Raw genomic sequence first — 21797 nt, 5'->3', positions numbered from 1 at the left:
GGTACCACCCCGGAAAAGGTGGCAGATAGGCGTCTTGAAATACAGTGGGCGGTACTTTGTCCTTCGCCTGTCTGTTGGCGGTTACCGCCAGGCTGTTTGTTTCTACCGCTGTGGCGGTTGGAGTGTTAAAGTGGCTGTCTATGTTGGCGGACTGCCATGGTCGTAATTACATTTTTTTTCCGCCGGCCTGTTGGCGGTATTACCGCCGCTTTAACCTCGACCGCCAGGGTTGTAATGAGGGCCTATGTGGCTTTCTCCCTGGTAAGGCCTACCCTGCATACATTATAACTGGGGAAGGTATAATGTGACGGAAAGCTTTACAAACTGACGCATTGGGCCCTGTGTGTCAGTTTGTAGATCTGCAGCAGTTCAGTGCACTGCAAACGTCACTGGTGCGCCCATAAAAAAATGATGCAGCAGTGGTGTAAAGGGCTTGTTAATGAGGCCCACAGTATCACGGTCCCCATACTTTTTTACTGACTTCAACCGCTGCTTCCAGTTTGTTGGTATAGTCACAGCAAAGTAGCAAACATAAATGCATACAGTATTCTCCAAAGTGTCGGTTCTGCTTTACACACACGAGCAGAATATTGGTTAGCTGCTGGTGTGCTCTCTGATCTACTTGAAGCGATTCATTTAATGGGTGGATCTGACTCCCGATAATTACTTGTGTGTTTTCCTGTTTTCTGGTTTAAAGTATTTAGTTTATCAGAGACCCTAGGTGGTCCGGGCACCCCTTCTGAATTTTACCTTTTGGGCTATCTGGTGTACGAGTAGGAAATTACCGGACTGACTCGAGTCAAACGCATTCCTACTTAGCAAAAATATCTCCTTCGACTTTTGGAGAGACATAAAGGGGCATATTTATACTCCGTTTGCGCCGGAATTGCGTCGTTTTTTTTTACGCAATTTAGACGCAAAACTAACTCCATATTTATACTTTGGCGTTAGACGCGTCTAACGCCAAAGTCCATGGAGTTAGCGTCATTTTTTAGCGTGGACACCTACTTTGCGTTAATTATATGCAAGGTAGGCGTTCCCGTCTAAAAAATCGACTCCGAGGCATGTGCGTCGGATTTAGACTCCCGGGCAAAATTCACGCCTGGGAGTGGGCGGGTCAAAAAAAATGACGTACAGCCGCTTTTGCGCCGTTTTTTAGCGCCTGCAAAAGGCAGGCGTTAAGGGACCTGTGGGCTCTGAAGGAGCCCAGAGGTGTACTCCCATGCCCCCAGGGACACCCCCTGTCACCCTTGCCCACCCCAGGAGGACACCCAAGGCTGGAGGGGCCCATCCCAGGGACATGAAGGTAAGTTCAGGTAAGTGTTTTTTTTTGTTTTTTTGTGGCATAGGGGGGCCTGATTGGTGCCCCCCTACATGCCACTATGCCCAATGACCATGCCCAGGGGACAGAAGTCCCCTGGGCATGGCCATTGGGCAAGGGGGCATGACTCCTGTCTTTGCTAAGACAGGAGTCATTTCTATGGGGGTTGGGAGTGAAAAAAAATGGCGCAAATCGGGTTGAGGCGAAAAAATTGCCTCAACCTGACTTGCCCCATTTCTTGACGCCCAAGCCCCATCTCCCCCTACGCCGGCGCTGCCTGGTGTACGTCGTTTTTTTTAACGCACACCAGACGGCGCCGGCGGCTAACGCCGGCTAACGCCGGCTAACGTCATTCAATAAATACGGCGCCTGCATGGCGCTTCAGAATGGCGTTAGCCGGCGCTAATTTTTTTGACGCAAAACTGCGTTAGCGCAGTTTTGCGTCAAAAAGTATAAATATGGGCCTCCATATTTATACTTTGGCGTTAGACGCGTCTAGCGCCAAAGTCCATGGAGTTTGCGTCATTTTTTAGCGTGGACACCTACTTTGCGTTAATGATATGCAAGGTAGGCGTTCCCGTCTAAAAAATTGACTCCGAGGCATGTGCGCCGTATTTACACTCCCGGGCAAAATTCACGCCCGGGAGTGGGCGGGTCAAAAAAAATGACGTACGGCCGCTTTTGCGCCGTTTTTTAGCGCCTGGAAAAGGCAGGCGTTAAGGGACCTGTGGGCTCTGAAGGAGCCCAGAGGTGCCCTCCCATGCCCCCAGGGACACCCCCTGTCACCCTTGCCCACCCCAGGAGGACACCCAAGGCTGGAGGGACCCATCCCAGGTACATTAAGGTAAGTTCAGGTAAGTCATTTTATTTAATTTTTTTTGTGGCATAGGGGGGCCTGATTTGTGCCCCCCTACATGCCACTATGCCCAATGACCATGCCCAGGGGACAGTAGTCCCCTGGGCATGGCCATTGGGCAAGGGGGCCTGACTCCTGTCTTTGCTAAGACAGGAGTCATTTCTATGGGGGTTGGGAGTCGAAAAAAATGGCGCAAATCGGGTTGAGGCGAAAAATTTGCCTCAGCCTGACTTGCCCCATTTTTTGGCGCCCAAGCTCCATATCCCCCTACGCCGGCGCTGCCTGGTGTACGTCGTTTTTTTCCACGCACACCAGGCAGCGCCGGCGGCTAACGCCGGCTAATGTCATTGATTAAATACGGCGCCCGCATGGTGCTTCAGAATGGCGTTAGCCGGCGCTAATTTTTTTCACGCAAAACTGTGTTAGCGCAGTTTTGCGTCAAAAAGTATAAATATGGCCCTAAACGTTTTCTTTGTCTTTGTATCATGAGGTGCTACCCCGAGAGGCAGTTTTATTCACATTTTTGTTTTCAGCTTTCCGCAGTGGCAGTATCGTAGCCAATGAGGTCTAACTGAGGCGCGATTATTGCTTATTGAAAAGTTTATACAATAAACACCCCAAGATTATTTGAAATGGTTCTGTTTTTTTCTGTTTAAGAAGGCTTTTTTGAGACAACGAGTTAACGAGCGCTGGTGGAGCACGGGCGTGCTAGTGAGTGGTAGATAAAGCTGCGAGGATTTTTGGCAGCGTTTCCAGCAACCCCACAGACAAAGCTGCTCTCTGCTGATGAAGGGCTGAACCCAGATACACGTGTCCAGTGAGTTACAGCACTTACTGCACCTACTAAGGTGAAAACTACAGTTTATTTTATGGACAAAAAACGAACTTTGACTGCATTTACCATGATGCATTGGGGCTGACTGCATTCTGGAGTGTGAGGCAGGGTCCTCCCTTTCTGTTTTTTACGATTTGAATTGTAGTCAACATTGGCAATTTTTTATAGTCTCTAACAGTGGCAGCCGGCAGCTTTAGGAGGGACGGGGGTGGGCGGGGCACACACACACACACACACACTCTCATTCTTTCACACACAGACACGCACGCACGCACATCCATTAACAACATTCATACAATGCAAACATGCACGCACGCACCAGACATTCATTTTAAAACATCACACACACACTCATTCTTTCACACACGCACGCACATACATTAACAACATTCATACCATTCAAACATGCACGCACGCACCAAACATTAATTTTAAAACATCACACACACACTCATTCTTTCACACACAGACATGCACGCACGCACGCACGCACATCCATTAACAACATTCATACAATTCAAACATGCACGCACGCACCAGACATTCATTTTAAAACATCACACACACTCATTCTTTCACACACGCACGCACGCACGCACATCCATTAACAACATTCATACCATTCAAACATGCACGCACGCACCAAACATTCAATTTGAAACATCACACACAAACACACACACTTACCTTCGGCCTCCAGGTCCCAGGAGGGTTGGGACTGCTGCCTTCCCTCATTGGCTGACCTTAGGTCAGCCAGTGAGGGAAGGCAGCAGTCCCAGCCTCGTCACAGAGTGGGATGGGGTCAGTGAGACTGCTGACCCCACCCCACTCTGTGACGAAGTGTCACTGATGGACACTCGCCCTGGGCACTTCAGGGCTTAAACTGAAACGCCCAGGGAGAGTGTCAATTGGTGACGCTTTCCTCGTCACCCAGGGGAGGGCCTCGAGGCACCTTTGCTGGGCCGAGGAGGTCACGCCCCTAGGAGCTGTGATCTCCTCAGCCCAGCAAAGTTCAGCTCAGGCAGCCAGGAGTCTGCGCAAATTGCGCATGTCTGCTCCTGGCTGCCTGACCTGAACATGAATAGTGTCTGTCAGGCTGACCTTTGTTCAGCCTGACAGACACTTTTCATGGGGGGCAAAAGGTGGGGGGGGGGGGGTGGCCCCACCGCCCTAAAGGACGGGCCGCCACTGGTCTCTAAGGAGACTGAATACTAATGTGAAAAAATAAGATTTTTTTTGTAGTTTATGGGAATGTATTTGTATTTGAAATACCATATAGAGTTTATTTTCTTTTACTTCACTGTTTTTGATTTAGTTTTAGTATGTCAGAGTTTCTGGGTCTGGTAGGAACTTTCACGATGTTTTCATCTTGATTAGTTTTCATATTTCTTGGGAGGCGTTTGTTATCAAAAGGATAATGCAGAGAAAGTTCGCTCAAATTTTATGCAGTGTTTGAAACAGAACAAGAACTGACAAGTGTGTTGAATATGACTTTTAACGTTATATAAAGGGACATATTTAGGAGCCCCTAGTGCCTCCTTGAGCACATATTTGTGTAATTTTTTTGACACAAATGTTGCTCGACGAGGCCAAAAGTGCCGCACCATCTTTACAAAGTGGCGCAATGCTTGCATTGCGCCACTTTGTAACCGCTTGCGCCGCATTATGCCTGCACCAGAAATAATGTATTCACGGGAGGGGGGGTTCCTCCGCTAGGCGGGGTGAAAAAGTGGCCACAGCCAACAGAAGTGTGGTCAGAAAGGAATCAGGCTATGTGCGTCACCTCTAAGTCCTCCATACGCGGATACCCTGCCACCAGTATCCTGTCCAGCCTACTATGAGTATTGTGTGTGGCGAGTAACATGTATATCTGTCTATCTGGGTGACTAGTTCGCCAAATGTCCACTAATCCCAGATTGTGCACTTCTTCCCAAACGGTGTTGGTAATTAGGGGTTTGATGCCTGCTCAAGGAGGTGCTCTGTCCAGATTAGTGTCTAATATACAATTAAAATCACTGAGCCACATGAATGGCGCATCTAATTCGCGCATTAGCAGATCCTGCATGGAGTGGAAAAAGGTTTCGTCATCATTAGTAGATGCATAGGAGTTCAGAAGGGCCATGTCATGATCGTGTAGTTCACCCCGTAGCAACACATATCTGCCACCCACATCGGCTTCCAAGTATGTAAGAGTGAATGGGACACCCAGTGCCACCCAGATCAATGTACCCCTAGCATATGTCGAAAATGATGCATGATATATCTGTTCCCGTTTTCGTGCTGCTCTTGCATCATCCAGACATGTTTCCTGCAAGCAAGCTATAGAGATTTTATGCCTCCTTAAGTAAGTGAGTACCTTATACCTCTTAGTATATGTCCCTAGCCCTCAGTCAAGAGTTTGTATTCAGCCCCATCTTTTGGTGTATCTCTTAGAGTTATTCCGTCAATTCTGTGCCATGCTATATTATCCACTAACTGCTGCCCACTGTGAGAAACAATGAAACAACACAATACAAACTTTCTCCTCCCAATCCCTCTGACGACATACTTAGCACAACTATATGGCCCTTTATGCCCACCTCGAGCATGTGCCATGATGTGCACTGTATCCCAGCTTGTCCAACAGGGATCGTCTAACTCAATGAACTGGTTCTGCTCCAGGCCCATTGTTCAGCTCTAGTATGTCACAATGTGCTACCATTCATTGTGGAATGTGATCCTCTTTCACTCTCGCCCCCTCGTCCAACATCATATCAGGGCGGACCCATTTTCAAGCAACTACGGGGCATATTTATACTCTGTTTGCGCCGGAATTGCGTCGTTTTTTTTGACGCAATTCCGACGTAAAACGAACTCCATATTTATACTTTGGCATTAGACGCGTCTAGCGCCAAAGTCCATGGAGTTTGTGTCATTTTTTTGCGTGGACACCTACTTTGCGTTAATGAGATGCAAGGTAGGCGTTCACGTCTAAAAAATCGACTCCGAGGCATGTGCGTCGGATTTAGACTCCCGGGCAAAATTCACGCCTGGGAGTGGGCGGGTCAAAAAAAATGACGTACAGCCGCTTTTGCGCCGTTTTTTAGCGCCTGCAAAAGGCAGGCGTTAAGGGACCTGTGGGCTCTGAAGGAGCCCAGAGGTGCCCTCCCATGCCCCCAGGGACACCCCCTGTCACCCTTGCCCACCCCAGGAGGACACCCAAGGCTGGAGGGGCCCATCCCAGGGACATGAAGGTAAGTTCAGGTAAGTGTTTTTTTTTTTTTTTTTGTGGCATAGGGGGGCCTGATTGGTGCCCCCCTACATGCCACTATGCCCAATGGCCATGCCCAGGGGACAGAAGTCCCCTGGGCATGGCCATTGGGCAAGGGGGCATGACTCCTGTCTTTGCTAAGACAGGAGTCATTTCTATGGGGGTTGGGAGTGAAAAAAAATGGCGCAAATCGGGTTGAGGCGAAAAAATTGCCTCAACCTGACTTGCCCCATTTCTTGACGCCCAAGCCCCATCTCCCCCTACGCCGGCGCTGCCTGGTGTACGTAGTTTTTTTTAACGCACACCAGACGGCGCCGGCGGCTAACGCCGGCTAACGTCATTCAATAAATACGGCGCCCGCATGGCGCTTCAGAATGGCGTTAGCCGGCGCTAATTTTTTTGACGCAAAACTGCGTTAGCGCAGTTTTGCGTCAAAAAGTATAAATATGGGCCTCCATATTTATACTTTGGCGTTAGACGCGTCTAGCGCCAAAGTCCATGGAGTTTGCGTCATTTTTTTGCGTGGACACCTACTTTGCGTTAATGATATGCAAGGTAGGCGTTCCCGTCTAAAAAATTGACTCCGAGGCATGTGCGCCGTATTTACACTCCCGGGCAAAATTCACGCCCGGGAGTGGGCGGGTCAAAAAAAATGACGTACGGCCGCTTTTGCGCCGTTTTTTAGCGCCTGGAAAAGGCAGGCGTTAAGGGACCTGTGGGCTCTGAAGGAGCCCAGAGGTGCCCTCCCATGCCCCCAGGGACACCCCCTGTCACCCTTGCCCACCCCAGGAGGACACCCAAGGCTGGAGGGACCCATCCCAGGTACATTAAGGTAAGTTCAGGTAAGTCATTTTATTTAATTTTTTTGTGGCATAGGGGGGCCTGATTTGTGCCCCCCTACATGCCACTATGCCCAATGACCATGCCCAGGGGACAGTAGTCCCCTGGGCATGGCCATTGGGCAAGGGGGCCTGACTCCTGTCTTTGCTAAGACAGGAGTCATTTCTATGGGGGTTGGGAGTCGAAAAAAATGGCGCAAATCGGGTTGAGGCGAAAAATTTGCCTCAGCCTGACTTGCCCCATTTTTTGGCGCCCAAGCTCCATATCCCCCTACGCCGGCGCTGCCTGGTGTACGTCGTTTTTTTCCACGCACACCAGGCAGCGCCGGCGGCTAACGCCGGCTAACGTCATTGATTAAATACGGCGCCCGCATGGTGCTTCAGAATGGCGTCAGCCGGCGCTAATTTTTTTCACGCAAAACTGCGTTAGCGCAGTTTTGCGTCAAAAAGTATAAATATGGCCCTAAACGTTTTCTTTGTCTTTGTATCATGAGGTGCTACCCCGAGAGGCAGTTTTATTCACATTTTTGTTTTCAGCTTTGCGCAGTGGCAGTATCGTAGCCAATGAGGTCTAACTGAGGCGCGATTATTGCTTATTGAAAAGTTTATACAATAAACACCCCAAGATTATTTGAAATGGTTCTGTTTTTTTCTGTTTAAGAAGGCTTTTTTGAGACAACGAGTTAACGAGCGCTGGTGGAGCACGGGTGTGCTAGTGAGTGGTAGATAAAGCTGCGAGGATTTTTGGCAGCGTTTCCAGCAACCCCACAGACAAAGCTGCTCTCTGCTGATGAAGGGCTGAACCCAGATACACGTGTCCAGTGAGTTACAGCACTTACTGCACCTACTAAGGTGAAAACTACAGTTGATTTTATGGACAAAAAACGAACTTTGACTGCATTTACCATGATGCATTGGGGCTGACTGCATTCTGGAGTGTGAGGCAGGGTCCTCCCTTTCTGTTTTTTACGATTTGAATTGTAGTCAACATTGGCAATTTTTTATAGTCTCTAACAGTGGCAGCCGGCAGCTTTAGGAGGGACGGGGGTGGGCGGGGCACACACACACACACACACACTCTCATTCTTTCACACACAGACACGCACGCACGCACATCCATTAACAACATTCATACAATGCAAACATGCACGCACGCACCAGACATTCATTTTAAAACATCACACACACACTCATTCTTTCACACACGCACGCACGCACATACATTAACAACATTCATACCATTCAAACATGCACGCACGCACCAAACATTAATTTTAAAACATCACACACACACTCATTCTTTCACACACAGACATGCACGCACGCACGCACATCCATTAACAACATTCATACAATTCAAACATGCACGCACGCACCAGACATTCATTTTAAAACATCACACACACTCATTCTTTCACACACGCACGCACGCACGCACATCCATTAACAACATTCATACCATTCAAACATGCACGCACGCACCAAACATTCAATTTGAAACATCACACACAAACACACACACTTACCTTCGGCCTCCAGGTCCCAGGAGGGTTGGGACTGCTGCCTTCCCTCATTGGCTGACCTTAGGTCAGCCAGTGAGGGAAGGCAGCAGTCCCAGCCTCGTCACAGAGTGGGATGGGGTCAGTGAGACTGCTGACCCCACCCCACTCTGTGACGAAGTGTCACTGATGGACACTCGCCCTGGGCACTTCAGGGCTTAAACTGAAACGCCCAGGGAGAGTGTCAATTGGTGACGCTTTCCTCGTCACCCAGGGGAGGGCCTCGAGGCACCTTTGCTGGGCCGAGGAGGTCACGCCCCTAGGAGCTGTGATCTCCTCAGCCCAGCAAAGTTCAGCTCAGGCAGCCAGGAGTCTGCGCAAATTGCGCATGTCTGCTCCTGGCTGCCTGACCTGAACATGAATAGTGTCTGTCAGGCTGACCTTTGTTCAGCCTGACAGACACTTTTCATGGGGGGCAAAAGGTGGGGGGGGGGGGGGTGGCCCCACCGCCCTAAAGGACGGGCCGCCACTGGTCTCTAAGGAGACTGAATACTAATGTGAAAAAATAAGATTTTTTTTGTAGTTTATGGGAATGTATTTGTATTTGAAATACCATATAGAGTTTATTTTCTTTTACTTCACTGTTTTTGATTTAGTTTTAGTATGTCAGAGTTTCTGGGTCTGGTAGGAACTTTCACGATGTTTTCATCTTGATTAGTTTTCATATTTCTTGGGAGGCGTTTGTTATCAAAAGGATAATGCAGAGAAAGTTCGCTCAAATTTTATGCAGTGTTTGAAACAGAACAAGAACTGACAAGTGTGTTGAATATGACTTTTAACGTTATATAAAGGGACATATTTAGGAGCCCCTAGTGCCTCCTTGAGCACATATTTGTGTAATTTTTTTGACACAAATGTTGCTCGACGAGGCCAAAAGTGCCGCACCATCTTTACAAAGTGGCGCAATGCTTGCATTGCGCCACTTTGTAACCGCTTGCGCCGCATTATGCCTGCACCAGAAATAATGTATTCACGGGAGGGGGGGTTCCTCCGCTAGGCGGGGTGAAAAAGTGGCCACAGCCAACAGAAGTGTGGTCAGAAAGGAATCAGGCTATGTGCGTCACCTCTAAGTCCTCCATACGCGGATACCCTGCCACCAGTATCCTGTCCAGCCTACTATGAGTATTGTGTGTGGCGAGTAACATGTATATCTGTCTATCTGGGTGACTAGTTCGCCAAATGTCCACTAATCCCAGATTGTGCACTTCTTCCCAAACGGTGTTGGTAATTAGGGGTTTGATGCCTGCTCAAGGAGGTGCTCTGTCCAGATTAGTGTCTAATATACAATTAAAATCACTGAGCCACATGAATGGCGCATCTAATTCGCGCATTAGCAGATCCTGCATGGAGTGGAAAAAGGTTTCGTCATCATTAGTAGATGCATAGGAGTTCAGAAGGGCCATGTCATGATCGTGTAGTTCACCCCGTAGCAACACATATCTGCCACCCACATCGGCTTCCAAGTATGTAAGAGTGAATGGGACACCCAGTGCCACCCAGATCAATGTACCCCTAGCATATGTCGAAAATGATGCATGATATATCTGTTCCCGTTTTCGTGCTGCTCTTGCATCATCCAGACATGTTTCCTGCAAGCAAGCTATAGAGATTTTATGCCTCCTTAAGTAAGTGAGTACCTTATACCTCTTAGTATATGTCCCTAGCCCTCAGTCAAGAGTTTGTATTCAGCCCCATCTTTTGGTGTATCTCTTAGAGTTATTCCGTCAATTCTGTGCCATGCTATATTATCCACTAACTGCTGCCCACTGTGAGAAACAATGAAACAACACAATACAAACTTTCTCCTCCCAATCCCTCTGACGACATACTTAGCACAACTATATGGCCCTTTATGCCCACCTCGAGCATGTGCCATGATGTGCACTGTATCCCAGCTTGTCCAACAGGGATCGTCTAACTCAATGAACTGGTTCTGCTCCAGGCCCATTGTTCAGCTCTAGTATGTCACAATGTGCTACCATTCATTGTGGAATGTGATCCTCTTTCACTCTCGCCCCCTCGTCCAACATCATATCAGGGCGGACCCATTTTCAAGCAACTACGGGGCATATTTATACTCTGTTTGCGCCGGAATTGCGTCGTTTTTTTTGACGCAATTCCGACGTAAAACGAACTCCATATTTATACTTTGGCATTAGACGCGTCTAGCGCCAAAGTCCATGGAGTTTGTGTCATTTTTTTGCGTGGACACCTACTTTGCGTTAATGAGATGCAAGGTAGGCGTTCACGTCTAAAAAATCGACTCCGAGGCATGTGCGTCGGATTTAGACTCCCGGGCAAAATTCACGCCTGGGAGTGGGCGGGTCAAAAAAAATGACGTACAGCCGCTTTTGCGCCGTTTTTTAGCGCCTGCAAAAGGCAGGCGTTAAGGGACCTGTGGGCTCTGAAGGAGCCCAGAGGTGCCCTCCCATGCCCCCAGGGACACCCCCTGTCACCCTTGCCCACCCCAGGAGGACACCCAAGGCTGGAGGGGCCCATCCCAGGGACATGAAGGTAAGTTCAGGTAAGTGTTTTTTTTTTTTTTTTTTGTGGCATAGGGGGGCCTGATTGGTGCCCCCCTACATGCCACTATGCCCAATGGCCATGCCCAGGGGACAGAAGTCCCCTGGGCATGGCCATTGGGCAAGGGGGCATGACTCCTGTCTTTGCTAAGACAGGAGTCATTTCTATGGGGGTTGGGAGTGAAAAAAAATGGCGCAAATCGGGTTGAGGCGAAAAAATTGCCTCAACCTGACTTGCCCCATTTCTTGACGCCCAAGCCCCATCTCCCCCTACGCCGGCGCTGCCTGGTGTACGTAGTTTTTTTTAACGCACACCAGACGGCGCCGGCGGCTAACGCCGGCTAACGTCATTCAATAAATACGGCGCCCGCATGGCGCTTCAGAATGGCGTTAGCCGGCGCTAATTTTTTTGACGCAAAACTGCGTTAGCGCAGTTTTGCGTCAAAAAGTATAAATATGGGCCTCCATATTTATACTTTGGCGTTAGACGCGTCTAGCGCCAAAGTCCATGGAGTTTGCGTCATTTTTTAGCGTGGACACCTACTTTGCGTTAATGATATGCAAGGTAGGCGTTCCCGTCTAAAAAATTGACTCCGAGGCATGTGCGCCGTATTTACACTCCCGGGCAAAATTCACGCCCGGGAGTGGGCGGGTCAAAAAAAATGACGTACGGCCGCTTTTGCGCCGTTTTTTAGCGCCTGGAAAAGGCAGGCGTTAAGGGACCTGTGGGCTCTGAAGGAGCCCAGAGGTGCCCTCCCATGCCCCCAGGGACACCCCCTGTCACCCTTGCCCACCCCAGGAGGACACCCAAGGCTGGAGGGACCCATCCCAGGTACATTAAGGTAAGTTCAGGTAAGTCATTTTATTTAATTTTTTTGTGGCATAGGGGGGCCTGATTTGTGCCCCCCTACATGCCACTATGCCCAATGACCATGCCCAGGGGACAGTAGTCCCCTGGGCATGGCCATTGGGCAAGGGGGCCTGACTCCTGTCTTTGCTAAGACAGGAGTCATTTCTATGGGGGTTGGGAGTCGAAAAAAATGGCGCAAATCGGGTTGAGGCGAAAAATTTGCCTCAGCCTGACTTGCCCCATTTTTTGGCGCCCAAGCTCCATATCCCCCTACGCCGGCGCTGCCTGGTGTACGTCGTTTTTTTCCACGCACACCAGGCAGCGCCGGCGGCTAACGCCGGCTAACGTCATTGATTAAATACGGCGCCCGCATGGTGCTTCAGAATGGCGTCAGCCGGCGCTAATTTTTTTCACGCAAAACTGCGTTAGCGCAGTTTTGCGTCAAAAAGTATAAATATGGCCCTAAACGTTTTCTTTGTCTTTGTATCATGAGGTGCTACCCCGAGAGGCAGTTTTATTCACATTTTTGTTTTCAGCTTTGCGCAGTGGCAGTATCGTAGCCAATGAGGTCTAACTGAGGCGCGATTATTGCTTATTGAAAAGTTTATACAATAAACACCCCAAGATTATTTGAAATGGTTCTGTTTTTTTCTGTTTAAGAAGGCTTTTTTGAGACAACGAGTTAACGAGCGCTGGTGGAGCACGGGTGTGCTAGTGAGTGGTAGATAAAGCTGCGAGGATTTTTGGCAGCGTTTCCAGCAACCCCACAGACAAAGCTGCTCTCTGCTGATGAAGGGCTGAACCCAGATACACGTGTCCAGTGAGTTACAGCACTTACTGCACCTACTAAGGTGAAAACTACAGTTGATTTTATGGACAAAAAACGAACTTTGACTGCATTTACCATGATGCATTGGGGCTGACTGCATTCTGGAGTGTGAGGCAGGGTCCTCCCTTTCTGTTTTTTACGATTTGAATTGTAGTCAACATTGGCAATTTTTTATAGTCTCTAACAGTGGCAGCCGGCAGCTTTAGGAGGGACGGGGGTGGGCGGGGCACACACACACACACACACACTCTCATTCTTTCACACACAGACACGCACGCACGCACATCCATTAACAACATTCATACAATGCAAACATGCACGCACGCACCAGACATTCATTTTAAAACATCACACACACACTCATTCTTTCACACACGCACGCACATACATTAACAACATTCATACCATTCAAACATGCACGCACGCACCAAACATTAATTTTAAAACATCACACACACACTCATTCTTTCACACACAGACATGCACGCACGCACGCACATCCATTAACAACATTCATACAATTCAAACATGCACGCACGCACCAGACATTCATTTTAAAACATCACACACACTCATTCTTTCACACACGCACGCACGCACGCACATCCATTAACAACATTCATACCATTCAAACATGCACGCACGCACCAAACATTCAATTTGAAACATCACACACAAACACACACACTTACCTTCGGCCTCCAGGTCCCAGGAGGGTTGGGACTGCTGCCTTCCCTCATTGGCTGACCTTAGGTCAGCCAGTGAGGGAAGGCAGCAGTCCCAGCCTCGTCACAGAGTGGGATGGGGTCAGTGAGACTGCTGACCCCACCCCACTCTGTGACGAAGTGTCACTGATGGACACTCGCCCTGGGCACTTCAGGGCTTAAACTGAAACGCCCAGGGAGAGTGTCAATTGGTGACGCTTTCCTCGTCACCCAGGGGAGGGCCTCGAGGCACCTTTGCTGGGCCGAGGAGGTCACGCCCCTAGGAGCTGTGATCTCCTCAGCCCAGCAAAGTTCAGCTCAGGCAGCCAGGAGTCTGCGCAAATTGCGCATGTCTGCTCCTGGCTGCCTGACCTGAACATGAATAGTGTCTGTCAGGCTGACCTTTGTTCAGCCTGACAGACACTTTTCATGGGGGGCAAAAGGTGGGGGGGGGGGGGTGGCCCCACCGCCCTAAAGGACGGGCCGCCACTGGTCTCTAAGGAGACTGAATACTAATGTGAAAAAATAAGATTTTTTTTGTAGTTTATGGGAATGTATTTGTATTTGAAATACCATATAGAGTTTATTTTCTTTTACTTCACTGTTTTTGATTTAGTTTTAGTATGTCAGAGTTTCTGGGTCTGGTAGGAACTTTCACGATGTTTTCATCTTGATTAGTTTTCATATTTCTTGGGAGGCGTTTGTTATCAAAAGGATAATGCAGAGAAAGTTCGCTCAAATTTTATGCAGTGTTTGAAACAGAACAAGAACTGACAAGTGTGTTGAATATGACTTTTAACGTTATATAAAGGGACATATTTAGGAGCCCCTAGTGCCTCCTTGAGCACATATTTGTGTAATTTTTTTGACACAAATGTTGCTCGACGAGGCCAAAAGTGCCGCACCATCTTTACAAAGTGGCGCAATGCTTGCATTGCGCCACTTTGTAACCGCTTGCGCCGCATTATGCCTGCACCAGAAATAATGTATTCACGGGAGGGGGGGTTCCTCCGCTAGGCGGGGTGAAAAAGTGGCCACAGCCAACAGAAGTGTGGTCAGAAAGGAATCAGGCTATGTGCGTCACCTCTAAGTCCTCCATACGCGGATACCCTGCCACCAGTATCCTGTCCAGCCTACTATGAGTATTGTGTGTGGCGAGTAACATGTATATCTGTCTATCTGGGTGACTAGTTCGCCAAATGTCCACTAATCCCAGATTGTGCACTTCTTCCCAAACGGTGTTGGTAATTAGGGGTTTGATGCCTGCTCAAGGAGGTGCTCTGTCCAGATTAGTGTCTAATATACAATTAAAATCACTGAGCCACATGAATGGCGCATCTAATTCGCGCATTAGCAGATCCTGCATGGAGTGGAAAAAGGTTTCGTCATCATTAGTAGATGCATAGGAGTTCAGAAGGGCCATGTCATGATCGTGTAGTTCACCCCGTAGCAACACATATCTGCCACCCACATCGGCTTCCAAGTATGTAAGAGTGAATGGGACACCCAGTGCCACCCAGATCAATGTACCCCTAGCATATGTCGAAAATGATGCATGATATATCTGTTCCCGTTTTCGTGCTGCTCTTGCATCATCCAGACATGTTTCCTGCAAGCAAGCTATAGAGATTTTATGCCTCCTTAAGTAAGTGAGTACCTTATACCTCTTAGTATATGTCCCTAGCCCTCAGTCAAGAGTTTGTATTCAGCCCCATCTTTTGGTGTATCTCTTAGAGTTATTCCGTCAATTCTGTGCCATGCTATATTATCCACTAACTGCTGCCCACTGTGAGAAACAATGAAACAACACAATACAAACTTTCTCCTCCCAATCCCTCTGACGACATACTTAGCACAACTATATGGCCCTTTATGCCCACCTCGAGCATGTGCCATGATGTGCACTGTATCCCAGCTTGTCCAACAGGGATCGTCTAACTCAATGAACTGGTTCTGCTCCAGGCCCATTGTTCAGCTCTAGTATGTCACAATGTGCTACCATTCATTGTGGAATGTGATCCTCTTTCACTCTCGCCCCCTCGTCCAACATCATATCAGGGCGGACCCATTTTCAAGCAACTACGGGGCATATTTATACTCTGTTTGCGCCGGAATTGCGTCGTTTTTTTTGACGCAATTCCGACGTAAAACGAACTCCATATTTATACTTTGGCATTAGACGCGTCTAGCGCCAAAGTCCATGGAGTTTGTGTCATTTTTTTGCGTGGACACCTACTTTGCGTTAATGAGATGCAAGGTAGGCGTTCACGTCTAAAAAATCGACTCCGAGGCATGTGCGTCGGATTTAGACTCCCGGGCAAAATTCACGCCTGGGAGTGGGCGGGTCAAAAAAAATGACGTACAGCCGCTTTTGCGCCGTTTTTTAGCGCCTGCAAAAGGCAGGCGTTAAGGGACCTGTGGGCTCTGAAGGAGCCCAGAGGTGCCCTCCCATGCCCCCAGGGACACCCCCTGTCACCCTTGCCCACCCCAGGAGGACACCCAAGGCTGGAGGGGCCCATCCCAGGGACATGAAGGTAAGTTCAGGTAAGTGTTTTTTTTTTTTTTTTGTGGCATAGGGGGGCCTGATTGGTGCCCCCCTACATGCCACTATGCCCAATGGCCATGCCCAGGGGACAGAAGTCCCCTGGGCATGGCCATTGGGCAAGGGGGCATGACTCCTGTCTTTGCTAAGACAGGAGTCATTTCTATGGGGGTTGGGAGTGAAAAAAAATGGCGCAAATCGGGTTGAGGCGAAAAAATTGCCTCAACCTGACTTGCCCCATTTCTTGACGCCCAAGCCCCATCTCCCCCTACGCCGGCGCTGCCTGGTGTACGTAGTTTTTTTTAACGCACACCAGACGGCGCCGGCGGCTAACGCCGGCTAACGTCATTCAATAAATACGGCGCCCGCATGGCGCTTCAGAATGGCGTTAGCCGGCGCTAATTTTTTTGACGCAAAACTGCGTTAGCGCAGTTTTGCGTCAAAAAGTATAAATATGGGCCTCCATATTTATACTTTGGCGTTAGACGCGTCTAGCGCCAAAGTCCATGGAGTTTGCGTCATTTTTTAGCGTGGACACCTACTTTGCGTTAATGATATGCAAGGTAGGCGTTCCCGTCTAAAAAATTGACTCCGAGGCATGTGCGCCGTATTTACACTCCCGGGCAAAATTCACGCCCGGGAGTGGGCGGGTCAAAAAAAATGACGTACGGCCGCTTTTGCGCCGTTTTTTAGCGCCTGGAAAAGGCAGGCGTTAAGGGACCTGTGGGCTCTGAAGGAGCCCAGAGGTGCCCTCCCATGCCCCCAGGGACACCCCCTGTCACCCTTGCCCACCCCAGGAGGACACCCAAGGCTGGAGGGACCCATCCCAGGTACATTAAGGTAAGTTCAGGTAAGTCATTTTATTTAATTTTTTTGTGGCATAGGGGGGCCTGATTTGTGCCCCCCTACATGCCACTATGCCCAATGACCATGCCCAGGGGACAGTAGTCCCCTGGGCATGGCCATTGGGCAAGGGGGCCTGACTCCTGTCTTTGCTAAGACAGGAGTAATTTCTATGGGGGTTGGGAGTCGAAAAAAATGGCGCAAATCGGGTTGAGGCGAAAAATTTGCCTCAGCCTGACTTGCCCCATTTTTTGGCGCCCAAGCTCCATATCCCCCTACGCCGGCGCTGCCTGGTGTACGTCGTTTTTTTCCACGCACACCAGGCAGCGCCGGCGGCTAACGCCGGCTAACGTCATTGATTAAATACGGCGCCCGCATGGTGCTTCAGAATGGCGTCAGCCGGCGCTAATTTTTTTCACGCAAAACTGCGTTAGCGCAGTTTTGCGTCAAAAAGTATAAATATGGCCCTAAACGTTTTCTTTGTCTTTGTATCATGAGGTGCTACCCCGAGAGGCAGTTTTATTCACATTTTTGTTTTCAGCTTTGCGCAGTGGCAGTATCGTAGCCAATGAGGTCTAACTGAGGCGCGATTATTGCTTATTGAAAAGTTTATACAATAAACACCCCAAGATTATTTGAAATGGTTCTGTTTTTTTCTGTTTAAGAAGGCTTTTTTGAGACAACGAGTTAACGAGCGCTGGTGGAGCACGGGTGTGCTAGTGAGTGGTAGATAAAGCTGCGAGGATTTTTGGCAGCGTTTCCAGCAACCCCACAGACAAAGCTGCTCTCTGCTGATGAAGGGCTGAACCCAGATACACGTGTCCAGTGAGTTACAGCACTTACTGCACCTACTAAGGTGAAAACTACAGTTGATTTTATGGACAAAAAACGAACTTTGACTGCATTTACCATGATGCATTGGGGCTGACTGCATTCTGGAGTGTGAGGCAGGGTCCTCCCTTTCTGTTTTTTACGATTTGAATTGTAGTCAACATTGGCAATTTTTTATAGTCTCTAACAGTGGCAGCCGGCAGCTTTAGGAGGGAGGGGGGTGGGCGGGGCACACACACACACACACACTCTCATTCTTTCACACACAGACACGCACGCACGCACATCCATTAACAACATTCATACAATGCAAACATGCACGCACGCACCAGACATTCATTTTAAAACATCACACACACACTCATTCTTTCACACACGCACGCACATACATTAACAACATTCATACCATTCAAACATGCACGCACGCACCAAACATTAATTTTAAAACATCACACACACACTCATTCTTTCACACACAGACATGCACGCACGCACGCACATCCATTAACAACATTCATACAATTCAAACATGCACGCACGCACCAGACATTCATTTCGAAACATCACACACAAACACACACACTTACCTTCGGCCTCCAGGTCCCAGGAGGGTTGGGACTGCTGCCTTCCCTCATTGGCTTACCTTAGGTCAGCCAGTGAGGGAAGGCAGCAGTCCCAGCCTCGTCACAGAGTGGGATGGGGTCAGTGAGACTGCTGACCCCACCCCACTCTGTGACGAAGTGTCACTGATGAACACTCGCCCTGGGCACTTCAGGGCTTAAACTGAAACGCCCAGGGAGAGTGTCAATTGGTGACGCTTTCCTCGTCACCCAGGGGAGGGCCTCGAGGCACCTTTGCTGGGCCGAGGAGGTCACGCCCCTAGGAGCTGTGATCTCCTCAGCCCAGCAAAGTTCAGCTCAGGCAGCCAGGAGTCTGCGCATGCGCATGTCTGCTCCTGGCTGCCTGACCTGAACATGAATAGTGTCTGTCAGGCTGACCTTTGTTCAGCCTGACAGACACTTTTCATGGGGGGCAAAAGGTGGGGGGGGGTGTGGCCCCTCCGCCCTAAAGGACGGGCCGCCACTGGTCTCTAAGGAGACTGAATACTAATGTGAAAAAATAAGATTTTTTTTTGTAGTTTATGTGAATGTATTTGTATTTGAAATACCATATAGAGTTTATTTTCTTTTACTTCACTGTTTTTGATTTAGTTTTAGTATGTCAGAGTTTCTGGGTCTGGCAGGAACTTTCACGATGTTTTCATCTTGATTAGTTTTCATATTTCTTGGGAGGCGTTTGTTATCAAAAGGATAATGCAGAGAAAGTTCGCTCAAATTTTATGCAGTGTTTGAAACAGAACAAGAACTGACAAGTGTGTTGAATATGACTTTTAACGTTATATAAAGGGACATATTTAGGAGCCCCTAGTGCCTCCTTGAGCACATATTTGTGTAATTTTTTTGACACAAATGTTGCTCGACGAGGCCAAAAGTGCTGCACCATCTTTACAAAGTGGCGCAATGCTTGCATTGCGCCACTTTGTAACCCCTTGCGCCGCATTATGCCTGCACCAGAAATAATGTATTCACGGGAGGGGGGGTTCCTCCGCTAGGCGGGGTGAAAAAATGGCCACAGCCAACAGAAGTGTGGTCAGAAAGGAATCAGGCTATGTGCGTCACCTCTAAGTCCTCCATACGCGGATACTCTGCCACCAGTATCCTGTCCAGCCTACTATGGCCCATATTTATACTTTTTGACGCTAAACTGCGCTAACGCAGTTTAGCGTCAAAAAGTTTTGCGCCGTCTAACGCCATTCTGAAGCGCCATGCGGGCGCCGTATTTATGGAATGGCGTTAGACGGCGCAATCAGACCGGCGCTGCCTGGTTTGCGTGGGAAGAAACCACGTAGACCAGACAGCGCCGGCGTAGGGGGAAAATGGCGCATGGGCGTCTTAAAATGGGGCAAGTCAGGTTACGTCGAAAAAATCGTCTTAACCCGACTTGCGCCATTTTTTAACGACGCCCATCCCCCATCAACATGACTCCTATCATTGGAAAGATAGGAGTCATGCCCCCTTGCCCAATGGCCATGCCCAGGGGACTTCTGTCCCCTGGGCATGGTCATTGGGCATAGTGGCATGTAGGGGGGCACAAATAAGGCCCCCCTATGCCACCAAAATAAAATATAAAAAATAAAAAATAAAACTTACCTGAACTTACCTGAATGTCCCTGGGGTGGGTCCCTCCATCCTTGGGGGTCCTCCTGGGGTGGGCAAGGGTGGCAGGGGGGGTCCCTGGGGGCATGGGAGGGCACCTGTGGGCTCATTTTGAGCCCACAGGCCCCTTAACGCCTGCCCTGAGCAGGCGTTAAAAAGTGGCGCAAATGCGCCGTTTTTAGCCACGCCAACTCCCGGGCGTCTCTTTTGCCCGGGAGTATAAATACCACGTAAAGTCCTGGGAGTCATTTTTTAGACGGGAACGCCTCCCTTGCATATCATTAACGCAAGGAAGGGGTTCACGCTAAAAAATGACGCACATTCCGGGAACTTTGGCGCTATTCGCCTCTAACGCCATAGTATAAATATGGCGTTAGTTGGCGTTAGTTTTGCGTCGAAATTGCGTCAAAAAAAACGACGCAATTTCGGCGCAAACGGAGTATAAATATGGCCCTATGAGTATTGTGTGTGGCGAGTAACATGTATATCTGTCTATCTGGGTGACTAGTTCGCCAAATGTCCACTAATCCCAGATTGTGCACTACTTCCCAAACGGTGTTGGTAATTAGGGGTTTGATGCCTGCTCAAGGAGGTGCTCTGTCCAGATTAGTGTCTAATATACAATTAAAATCACTGAGCCACATGAATGGCGCATCTAATTCGCGCATTAGCAGATCCTGCATGGAGTGGAAAAAGGTTTCGTCATCATTAGTAGATGCATAGGAGTTCAGAAGGGCCATGTCATGATCGTGTAGTTCACCCCGTAGCAACACATATCTGCCACCCACATCGGCTTCCAAGTATGTAAGAGTGAATGGGACACCCAGTGCCACCCAGATCAATGTACCCCTAGCATATGTCGAAAATGATGCATGATATATCTGTTCCCGTTTTCGTGCTGCTCTTGCATCATCCAGACATGTTTCCTGCAAGCAAGCTATAGAGATTTTATGCCTCCTTAAGTAAGTGAGTACCTTATACCTCTTAGTATATGTCCCTAGCCCTCAGTCAAGAGTTTGTATTCAGCCCCATCTTTTGGTGTATCTCTTAGAGTTATTCCGTCAATTCTGTGCCATGCTATATTATCCACTAACTGCTGCCCACTGTGAGAAACAATGAAACAACACAATACAAACTTTCTCCTCCCAATCCCTCTGACGACATACTTAGCACAACTATATGGCCCTTTATGCCCACCTCGAGCATGTGCCATGATGTGCACTGTATCCCAGCTTGTCCAACAGGGATCGTCTAACTCAATGAACTGGTTCTGCTCCAGGCCCATTGTTCAGCTCTAGTATGTCACAATGTGCTACCATTCATTGTGGAATGTGATCCTCTTTCACTCTCGCCCCCTCGTCCAACATCATATCAGGGCGGACCCATTTTCAAGCAACTACGGGGCATATTTATACTCTGTTTGCGCCGGAATTGCGTCTTTTTTTTGACGCAATTCCGACGTAAAACGAACTCCATATTTATACTTTGGCATTAGACGCGTCTAGCGCCAAAGTCCATGGAGTTTGCGTCATTTTTTTGCGTGGACACCTACTTTGCGTTAATGAGATGCAAGGTAGGCGTTGACGTCTAAAAAATCGACTCCGAGGCATGTGCGTCGGATTTATACTCCCGGGCAAAATTCACGGCCGGGAGTGGGCGGGTCAAAAAAAATGACGTACGGCCGCTTTTGCGCCGTTTTTTAGCACCTGCAAAAGGCAGGCGTTAAGGGACCTGTGGGCTCTGAAGGAGCCCAGAGGTGCCCTCCCATGCCCCCAGGTACACCCCCTGTCACCCTTGCCC

The 21797-nt window shown here is 48.9% G+C and overlaps 4 non-coding genes across 4 annotated transcripts; all 4 read left to right on the top strand.

Moving 5' to 3' along the window:
* Window positions 1-2708: 2708 nt before the first annotated feature.
* LOC138266734 (U4 spliceosomal RNA) lies at window positions 2709-2844 on the top strand. The gene has a single exon (XR_011199666.1). It is a non-coding gene; the product is annotated as a U4 spliceosomal RNA (small nuclear RNA).
* Window positions 2845-7636: 4792 nt separating this feature from the next.
* Window positions 7637-7772, top strand: LOC138266733 (U4 spliceosomal RNA). Its single transcript, XR_011199665.1, has one exon. It is a non-coding gene; the product is annotated as a U4 spliceosomal RNA (small nuclear RNA).
* Window positions 7773-12566: 4794 nt separating this feature from the next.
* LOC138266732 (U4 spliceosomal RNA) lies at window positions 12567-12702 on the top strand. Its single transcript, XR_011199664.1, has one exon. It is a non-coding gene; the product is annotated as a U4 spliceosomal RNA (small nuclear RNA).
* Window positions 12703-17489: 4787 nt separating this feature from the next.
* On the top strand, window positions 17490-17625 carry LOC138266731 (U4 spliceosomal RNA). Its single transcript, XR_011199663.1, has one exon. It is a non-coding gene; the product is annotated as a U4 spliceosomal RNA (small nuclear RNA).
* The last annotated feature ends 4172 nt before the right edge of the window (window positions 17626-21797 follow it).

Source organism: Pleurodeles waltl, chromosome 11 (assembly GCF_031143425.1).
Source record: "Pleurodeles waltl isolate 20211129_DDA chromosome 11, aPleWal1.hap1.20221129, whole genome shotgun sequence".
Classification (NCBI taxonomy): domain Eukaryota; kingdom Metazoa; phylum Chordata; class Amphibia; order Caudata; family Salamandridae; genus Pleurodeles; species Pleurodeles waltl.
The sequence above is the reverse complement of the archived record's forward strand: the minus strand, read 5'-3'. Positions and strand labels throughout refer to the sequence as shown.